The sequence below is a fragment of the Dendronephthya gigantea genome, unplaced genomic scaffold, assembly GCF_004324835.1.
Source record: "Dendronephthya gigantea isolate DGI-Jeju-01 unplaced genomic scaffold, DenGig_1.0 000031F, whole genome shotgun sequence".
Taxonomy (NCBI): Eukaryota; Metazoa; Cnidaria; class Anthozoa; order Malacalcyonacea; family Nephtheidae; genus Dendronephthya; species Dendronephthya gigantea.
Genome location: NW_021163041.1, coordinates 2,203,012 through 2,212,937, shown reverse-complemented (window position 1 = coordinate 2,212,937; position 9,926 = coordinate 2,203,012). Strand labels below are relative to the sequence as shown.

Below are 9,926 nucleotides of genomic sequence, written 5' to 3'. Positions count from 1 at the left end.
CGTTAAATTTATCTTCGCTCTCAGGGCTAGCCACTGTAGCTGATTCGTCTATGACGCTAGGCTTGTGGCGATGCATACTCTGTTTCTCACTGAGACGTAACGGTTAGGTGCACATACATCATGGTCTGGGGCCGTAGTGCATCTCCCCCTTCAGACGGCCGTTAAGATGTGAGTTATGGGGGGAGTTCTTCCTATAGCAACGCCTTGCACCTTTCGTAGTTGTAACTATGCTGAATATTGCAGCCGGTTGTATAACCAGGTTAGATTGTGGCATAGGCTGGATGATCTCTTTTGGGTGTTTTCCCCCAATTTTTTTTTGGCACGCTTTCAAATTTTTGTTTACATAGAAAAATACTGTTATTAAACATTTGGAACGGATATGGTTCGCAAAAAATTTATATCGACTAAAAACCACCTTAATTAACCCTGAATACTCCCCCAGTCTCTGCATGATATAGGAGGCAATGAATTAAAAATAGTACAATACCAGAAATCATTCATAAACAGCAAACATTTCTTCAACTTGCAGCAGTAAAACAGCGACAAAGACATTCAGACAGTCAACTCTGCGTTCTCGTTAGTGCTTCAGCCGAGAACTGTCAATCAAAAGTCTGGATAAATCCCCTGGCTTTCCCTGCGAGTTTCAAATTCATATTTCAAAATATGACATTGAAAACAACTCAAGATTTTCTACTAATTGTGGATTTAGCTTATTCATTCATACTGATCCATGAGATAGTTTGAACGAAGACTCACCATTGTTGGGTATACCAGTGCAGTATGGTAATACAGGTATATCCCAATGATAGACCATAATCTCGATGAATCAGCCTGAATCTTCTGTAGCTAAATTTTCATTCCACAACAAGAAAACAGCATGTTATGGCCATTTTAAGAGCACATTTAATTGTTATTCCAATTGATTGCATATAAAATCCAACTTGATTTAATTTCAAATACATAACTTCGAGGTGTGGGACGGCACTTGTAGAGAAAGTGGACAAACCTACTGCGACCATTCTATTCCTCGCCACAATGAATCAAACCACGCAGGTATTATACACTGAAGCCAGAGTTAGCCAAACTTAACATCAGCGCACGGGGGTGCTTTTCAACATCTCTCCGCTTAATGAAGGCTCGTCAAGACAATTAACCAAGACCGTTATACACACTTTATATACAAAACATTGTGGAACTTGATATCTCTTGCTCAGCACACAAGCATCACCGAAACCAGTTCTTTGTTTAAAGGCTGCACCTACTCCTTCGAAAAGGCTGGGACAAATACCCATGCTACAATAAACTGGATAACAGTCTTGATGATTTTATGATCTTTCACGCTCAGATCCATCTGACACGGGAACTCGTGTTTATATTAATTTAAGAAGATATATTAAAAGAGCGCAAACATAACCGATTAAAGATCAATCGTACAGATCTACTATCGATGTTTACCGTTGACCCTGTTCCCCTGCTCTCTGAGCTCGGTTCTTGCTCAAGTATTCCACAAAACGACAACTTCAATTCCTGACACTAGCTGTTGGAAGATGGTTTTGCACTTTGTCCGCCATCTTGAATTGGAACAACTGAGTCAGCACTTTTCCTTTGAAAGGGGAGGCTGGGAGGGGAGGCCAGGCCAGGCCAGGGAGGGATCCAACCAAAACCAACACCGTCATATCATGGATAGTTAGTAAAAGAAATAAAGAAGAAAGATCGGACTTAAATATTCCCCGAAAATAGAACAGAATCAGCGAAGATAAACAATAAAAACTTGTGAAATAAATACATACAATTTAGGCCCAAAGTGTACCGGCGAATCAAGCGGTTATACAAAACACAAAATGAACAAAACATTTTAGTATAAAACTAAGCCGTTCACTCATTTATATTGACTTTCCTTTCGAGAACGATGACTATTTTGACGTTAAAAACCAACAAGGATTGTTTCAAAACACTAAAATTTCTAAAAGAATATAAAAACACTATAAATTTCTCGCTAAAAATACTTAAAAAACGTTTAGGCGTTTAAATCTTGACATTTCCAAGCGTGTGCCTTATTAGTCGTTTTCTGTGCATATACTTGTTAGGGACCGCCCCCCGAGACCAGGAAAAGCTTAAATACGTTAAATTTATCTTCGCTCTCAGGGCTAGCCACTGTAGCTGATTCGTCTATGACGCTAGGCTTGTGGCGATGCATACTCTGTTTCTCACTGAGACGTAACGGTTAGGTGCACATACATCATGGTCTGGGGGCCGTAGTGCATCTCCCCCTTAGACGGCCGTTAAGATGTGAGTTATGGGGGGGAGTTCTTCCTATAGCAACCGCCTTGCACCTTTCGTAGTTGTAACTATGCTGAATATTGCAGCCGGTTGTATAACCAGGTTAGATTGTGGCATAGGCTGGATGATCTCTTTTGGGTGTTTTTCCCCCAATTTTTTTTTTGGCACGCTTTCCAAATTTTTGTTTTACATACGAAAAAAATACTGTTATTAAACATATTTTGGAACGGATATGGTTCGCAAAAAAATTTATATCGACTAAAAACCACCTTAATTAACCCCTGAATACTCTCCCCAGTCTCTGCATGATATAGGAGGCAATGAATTAAACAATAGTACAATACCAGAAATCATTCATAAACAGCAAACATCTTCTTCAACCTTGCAGCAGTAAAACAGCGACAAAGACATTCAGACAGTCAACTCTGCGTTCTCGTTAGTGCCTTCAGCCCGAGAACTGTCAATCAAAAGTCTGGATAAATCCCCTGGCTTTCCCTGCGAGTTTTCAAATTCATATTTCAAAATATCTGACATTGAAAACAACTCAAGATTTTCTACTAATTGTGGATTTAGCTTATTCATTCATACTGATCCATGAGATAGTTTGAACGAAGACTCCACCATTGTTGGGTATACCAGTGCAGTATGGTAATACAGGTATTATCCCAATGATAGACCATAATCTCGATGAATCAGCCTGAATTCTTCTGTAGCTAAATTTTCATTCCACAACAAGAAACACAGCATGTTTATGGCCATTTTAAGAGCACATTTAATTGTTATTCCCAATTGATTGCATATAAAATCCAACTTTGATTTAATTTCAAATACATAACTTCGAGGTGTGGGACGGCACTTGTAGAGAAAGTGGACAAACCTACTGCGACCATTCTATTCCTCGCCACAATGAATCAAACCACGCAGGTATTATACACTGAAGCCAGAGTTAGCCAAACTTTCGGGGTGCTTTTCAACATTAACCAAGACCGTTATACACACTTTATATACAAACATTGTGGACACTTGATATCTCTTGCTCAGCACACAAGCATCACCGAAACCAGTTCTTTGTTTAAAGGCTGCACCTACTCCTTCGAAAAGGCTGGGACAAATACCCATGCTACAATAAACTGGATAACAGTCTTGATGATTTTATGATCTTTCACGCTCAGATCCATCTGACACGGGAACTCGTGTTTATATTAATTTAAGAAGATATATTAAAAGAGCGCAAACATAACCGATTAAAGATCAATCGTACAGATCTACTATCGATGTTTACCGTTGACCCTGTTCCCTGCTCCTGAGCTCGGTTCTTGCTCAAGTATTCCACAAAACGACAACTTCAATTCCTGACACTAGCTGTTGGAAGATGGTTTTGCACTTTGTCCGCCATCTTGAATTGGAACAACTGAGTCAGCACTTTTCCTTTGAAAGGGGAGGCTGGGAGGGGAGGCCAGGCCAGGCCAGGGAGGGATCCAACCAAAACCAACACCGTCATATCATGGATAGTTAGTAAAAGAAATAAAGAAGAAAGATCGGACTTAAATATTCCCCGAAAATAGAACAGAATCAGCGAAGATAAACAATAAAAACTTGTGAAATAAATACATACAATTTAGGCCCAAAGTGTACCGGCGAATCAAGCGGTTATACAAAACACAAATGAACAACACATTTTAGTATAAAACTAAGCCGTTCACTCATTTATATTGACTTTCCTTTCGAGAACGATGACTATTTTGACGTTAAAAACCAACAAGGATTGTTTCAAACACTAAAATTTCTAAAAGAATATAAAAACACTATAAATTTCTCGCTAAAAATACTTAAAAACGTTTAGGCGTTTAAATCTTGACATTTCCAAGCGTGTGCCTTATTAGTCGTTTTCTGTGCATATACTTGTTAGGGACCGCCCCCCGAGACCAGGAAAAGCTTAAATACGTTAAATTTATCTTCGCTCTCAGGGCTAGCCACTGTAGCTGATTCGTCTATGACGCTAGGCTTGTGGCGATGCATACTCTGTTTCTCACTGAGACGTAACGGTTAGGTGCACATACATCATGGTCTGGGGGCCGTAGTGCATCTCCCCCTTAGACGGCCGTTAAGATGTGAGTTATGGGGGGGAGTTCTTCCTATAGCAACCGCCTTGCACCTTTCGTAGTTGTAACTATGCTGAATATTGCAGCCGGTTGTATAACCAGGTTAGATTGTGGCATAGGCTGGATGATCTCTTTTGGGTGTTTTTCCCCCAATTTTTTTTTTGGCACGCTTTCCAAATTTTTGTTTTACATACAAAAAATACTGTTATTAAACATATTTTGGAACGGATATGGTTCGCAAAAAAATTTATATCGACTAAAAACCACCTTAATTAACCCCTGAATACTCTCCCCAGTCTCTGCATGATATAGGAGGCAATGAATTAAACAATAGTACAATACCAGAAATCATTCATAAACAGCAAACATCTTCTTCAACCTTGCAGCAGTAAAACAGCGACAAAGACATTCAGACAGTCAACTCTGCGTTCTCGTTAGTGCTTCAGCCCGAGAACTGTCAATCAAAAGTCTGGATAAATCCCCTGGCTTTCCCTGCGAGTTTTCAAATTCATATTTCAAAATATCTGACATTGAAAACAACTCAAGATTTTCTACTAATTGTGGATTTAGCTTATTCATTAATACTGATCCATGATATAGTTTAAACGAAGACTCCACCATTGTTGGGTATACCAGTGCAGTATGGTAATACAGGTTATATCCCAATGATAGACCATAAACTCGATGAATCAGCCTGAATTCTTCTGTAGCTAAATTTTCATTCCACAACAAGAAACACAGCATGTTTATTGCCATTTTAAGAGCACATTTAATTGTTATTCACAATTGATTGCATATAAAATCCAACTTTGATTTAATTTCAAATACATAACTTCGAGGTGTGGGACGGCACTTGTAGAGAAAGTGGACAAACCTACTGCGACCATTCTATTCCTCGCCACAATGATTCAAACCACGCAGGTATTATACACTGAAGCCAGAGTTAGCCAAACTTAACATCAGCGCACGGGGGTGCTTTTCAACATCTCTCCGCTTAATGAAGGCTCGTCAAGAATTAACCAAGACCGTTATACACACTTTATATACAAACATTGTGGACACTTGATATCTCTTGCTCAGCACACAAGCATCACCGAAACCAGTTCTTTGTTTAAAGGCTGCACCTACTCCTTCGAAAAGGCTGGGACAAATACCCATGCTACAATAAACTGGATAACAGTCTTGATGATTTTATGATCTTTCACGCTCAGATCCATCTGACACGGGAACTCGTGTTTATATTAATTTAAGAAGATATATTAAAAGAGCGCAAACATAACCGATTAAAGATCAATCGTACTGATCTACTATCGATGTTTACCGTTGACCCTGTTCCCTGCTCTCTGAGCTCGGTTTTGCTCAAGTATTCCACAAAACGACAACTTCAATTCCTGACCTAGCTGTTGGAAGATGGTTTTGCACTTTGTCCGCCATCTTGAATTGGAACAACTGAGTCAGCACTTTTCCTTTGAAAGGGGAGGCTGGGAGGGGAGGCCAGGCCAGGCCAGGGAGGGATCCAACCAAAACCAACACCGTCATATCATGGATAGTTAGTAAAGAAATAAAGAAGAAAGATGGACTTAAATATTCCCGAAAATAGAACAGAATCAGCGAAGATAAACAATAAAAACTTGTGAAATAAATACATACAATTTAGGCCCAAAGTGTACCGGCGAATCAAGCGGTTATACAAAACACAAAATGAACAAAACATTTTAGTATAAAACTAAGCCGTTCACTCATTTATATTGACTTTCCTTTCGAGAACGATGACTATTTTGACGTTAAAAACCAACAAGGATTGTTTCACTAAAATTTCAAAAGAATATAAAAACACTATAAATTTCTCGCTAAAAATACTTAAAAACGTTTAGGCGTTTAAATCTTGACATTTCCAAGCGTGTGCCTTATTTCGTTTTCTGTGCATATACTTGTTAGGGACCGCCCCCGAGACCAGGAAAAGCTTAAATACGTTAAATTTATCTTCGCTCTCAGGGCTAGCCACTGTAGCTGATTCGTCTATGACGCTAGGCTTGTGGCGATGCATACTCTGTTTCTCACTGAGACGTAACGGTTAGGTGCACATACATCGGTCTGGGGGCCGTAGTGCATCTCCCCCTTAGACGGCCGTTAAGATGTGAGTTATGGGGGGGAGTTCTTCCTATAGCAACCGCCTTGCACCTTTCGTAGTTGTAACTATGCTGATATTGCAGCCGGTTGTATCACCAGGTTAGATTGTGGCATAGGCTGGATGATCTCTTTTGGGTGTTTTTCCCCCAATTTTTTTTTTGGCACGCTTTCCAAATTTTTGTTTTACATACAAAAATACTGTTATTAAACATATTTTGGAACGGATATGGTTCGCAAAAAAATTTATATCGACTAAAACCACCTTAATTAACCCCTGAATACTCTCCCCAGTCTCTGCATGATATAGGAGGCAATGAATTAAACAATAGTACAATACCAGAAATCATTCATAAACAGCAAACATCTTCTTCAACCTTGCAGCAGTAAAACAGCGACAAAGACATTCAGACAGTCAACTCTGCGTTCTCGTTAGTGCTTTCAGCCCGAGAACTGTCAATCAAAAGTCTGGATAAATCCCCTGGCTTTCCCTGCGAGTTTTCAAATTCATATTTCAAATTATCTGACATTGAAAACAACTCAAGATTTTCTACTAATTGTGGATTTAGCTTATTCATTCATACTGATCCATGAGATAGTTTGAACGAAGACTCCACCATTGTTGGGTATACCAGTGCAGTATGGTAATACAGGTATTATCCCAATGATAGACCATAATCTCGATGAATCAGCCTGAATTCTTCTGTAGCTAAATTTTCATTCACACAAGAAACACAGCATGTTTATGGCCATTTTAAGAGCACATTTTTGTTATTCCAATTGATTGCATATAAAATCCAACTTTGATTTAATTTCAAATACATAACTTCGAGGTGTGGGACGGCACTTGTAGAGAAAGTGGACAAACCTACTGCGACCATTCTATTCCTCGCCACAATGAATCAAACCACGCAGGTATTATACACTGAAGCCAGAGTTAGCCAAACTTCGTCAAGACAATTAACCAAGACCGTTATACACACTTTATATACAAACATTGTGGACACTTGATATCTCTTGCTCAGCACACAAGCATCACCGAAACCAGTTCTTTGTTTAAAGGCTGCACCTACTCCTTCGAAAAGGCTGGGACAAATACCCATGCTACAATAAACTGGATAACAGTCTTGATGATTTTATGATCTTTCACGCTCAGATCCATCTGACACGGGAACTCGTGTTTATATTAATTTAAGAAGATATATTAAAAGAGCGCAAACATAACCGATTAAAGATCAATCGTACAGATCTACTATCGATGTTTACCGTTGACCCTGTTCCCCTGCTCTCTGAGCTCGGTTCTTGCTCAAGTATTCCACAAAACGACAACTTCAATTCCTGACACTAGCTGTTGGAAGATGGTTTTGCACTTTGTCCGCCATCTTGAATTGGAACAACTGAGTCAGCACTTTTCCTTTGAAAGGGGAGGCTGGGAGGGGAGGCCAGGCCAGGCCAGGGAGGGATCCAACCAAAACCAACACCGTCATATCATGGATAGTTAGTAAAAGAAATAAAGAAGAAAGATCGGACTTAAATATTCCCCGAAAATAGAACAGAATCAGCGAAGATAAACAATAAAAACTTGTGAAATAAATACATACAATTTAGGCCCAAAGTGTACCGGCGAATCAAGCGGTTATACAAACACAATGAACAACATTTTAGTATAAAACTAAGCCGTTCACTCATTTATATTGACTTTCCTTTCGAGAACGATGACTATTTTGACGTTAAAAACCAACAAGGATTGTTTCAAAACACTAAAATTTCTAAAAGAATATAAAAACACTATAAATTTCTCGCTAAAAATACTTAAAAACGTTTAGGCGTTTAAATCTTGACATTTCCAAGCGTGTGCCTTATTAGTCGTTTTCTGTGCATATACTTGTTAGGGACCGCCCCCGAGACCAGGAAAAGCTTAAATACGTTAAATTTATCCTCGCTCTCAGGGCTAGCCACTGTAGCTGATTCGTCTATGACGCTAGGCTTGTGGCGATGCATACTCTGTTTCTCACTGAGACGTAACGGTTAGGTGCACATACATCATGGTCTGGGGGCCGTAGTGCATCTCCCCCTTAGACGGCCGTTAAGATGTGAGTTATGGGGGGAGTTCTTCCTATAGCAACCGCCTTGCACCTTTCGTAGTTGTAACTATGCTGAATATTGCAGCCGGTTGTATAACCAGGTTAGATTGTGGCATAGGCTGGATGATCTCTTTTGGGTGTTTTTCCCCCAATTTTTTTTTTGGCACGCTTTCCAAATTTTTGTTTTACATACAAAAAATACTGTTATTAAAATATTTTGGAACGGATATGGTTCGCAAAAAATTTATATCGACTAAAAACCACTTAATTAACCCCTGAATACTCTCCCCAGTCTCTGCATGATATAGGAGGCCATGAATTAAACAATAGTACAATACCAGAAATCATTCATAAACAGCAAACATCTTCTTCAACCTTGCAGCAGTAAAACAGCGACAAAGACATTCAGACAGTCAACTCTGCGTTCTCGTTAGTGCCTTCAGCCCGAGAACTGTCAATCAAAAGTCTGGATAAATCCCCTGGCTTTCCCTGCGAGTTTTCAAATTCATATTTCAAAATATCTGACATTGAAAACAACTCAAGATTTTCTACTAATTGTGGATTTAGCTTATTCATTAATACTGATCCATGATATAGTTTAAACGAAGACTCCACCATTGTTGGGTATACCAGTGCAGTATGGTAATACAGGTTATATCCCAATGATAGACCATAAACTCGATGAATCAGCCTGAATTCTTCTGTAGCTAAATTTTCATTCCACAACAAGAAACACAGCATGTTTATTGCCATTTTAAGAGCACATTTAATTGTTATTCACAATTGATTGCATATAAAATCCAACTTTGATTTAATTTCAAATACATAACTTCGAGGTGTGGGACGGCACTTGTAGAGAAAGTGGACAAACCTACTGCGACCATTCTATTCCTCGCCACAATGAATTTCAAACCACGCAGGTATTATACACTGAAGCCAGAGTTAGCCAAACTTAACATCAGCGCACGGGGGTGCTTTTCAACATCTCTCCGCTTAATGAAGGCTCGTCAAGACAATTAACCAAGACCGTTATACACACTTTATATACAAACATTGTGGACACTTGATATCTCTTGCTCAGCACACAAGCATCACCGAAACCAGTTCTTTGTTTAAAGGCTGCACCTACTCCTTCGAAAAGGCTGGGACAAATACCCATGCTACAATAAACTGGATAACAGTCTTGATGATTTTATGATCTTTCACGCTCAGATCCATCTGACACGGGAACTCGTGTTTATATTAATTTAAGAAGATATATTAAAAGAGCGCAAACATAACCGATTAAAGATCAATCGTACAGATCTACTATCGATGTTACCGTTGACCCTGT

General features: G+C 39.2%; 1 long non-coding RNA gene across 1 annotated transcript; it reads right to left on the bottom strand.

Annotated features, from left to right (window-relative positions):
• Positions 1-1,662: 1,662 nt before the first annotated feature.
• LOC114524478 lies at positions 1,663-3,230 on the bottom strand. Its single transcript, XR_003687101.1, has 2 exons — positions 2,625-3,230; positions 1,663-1,963 (listed from the first exon to the last, which is right to left on the bottom strand). It is a non-coding gene; the product is annotated as an uncharacterized LOC114524478 (long non-coding RNA).
• Positions 3,231-9,926: the final 6,696 nt, after the last annotated feature.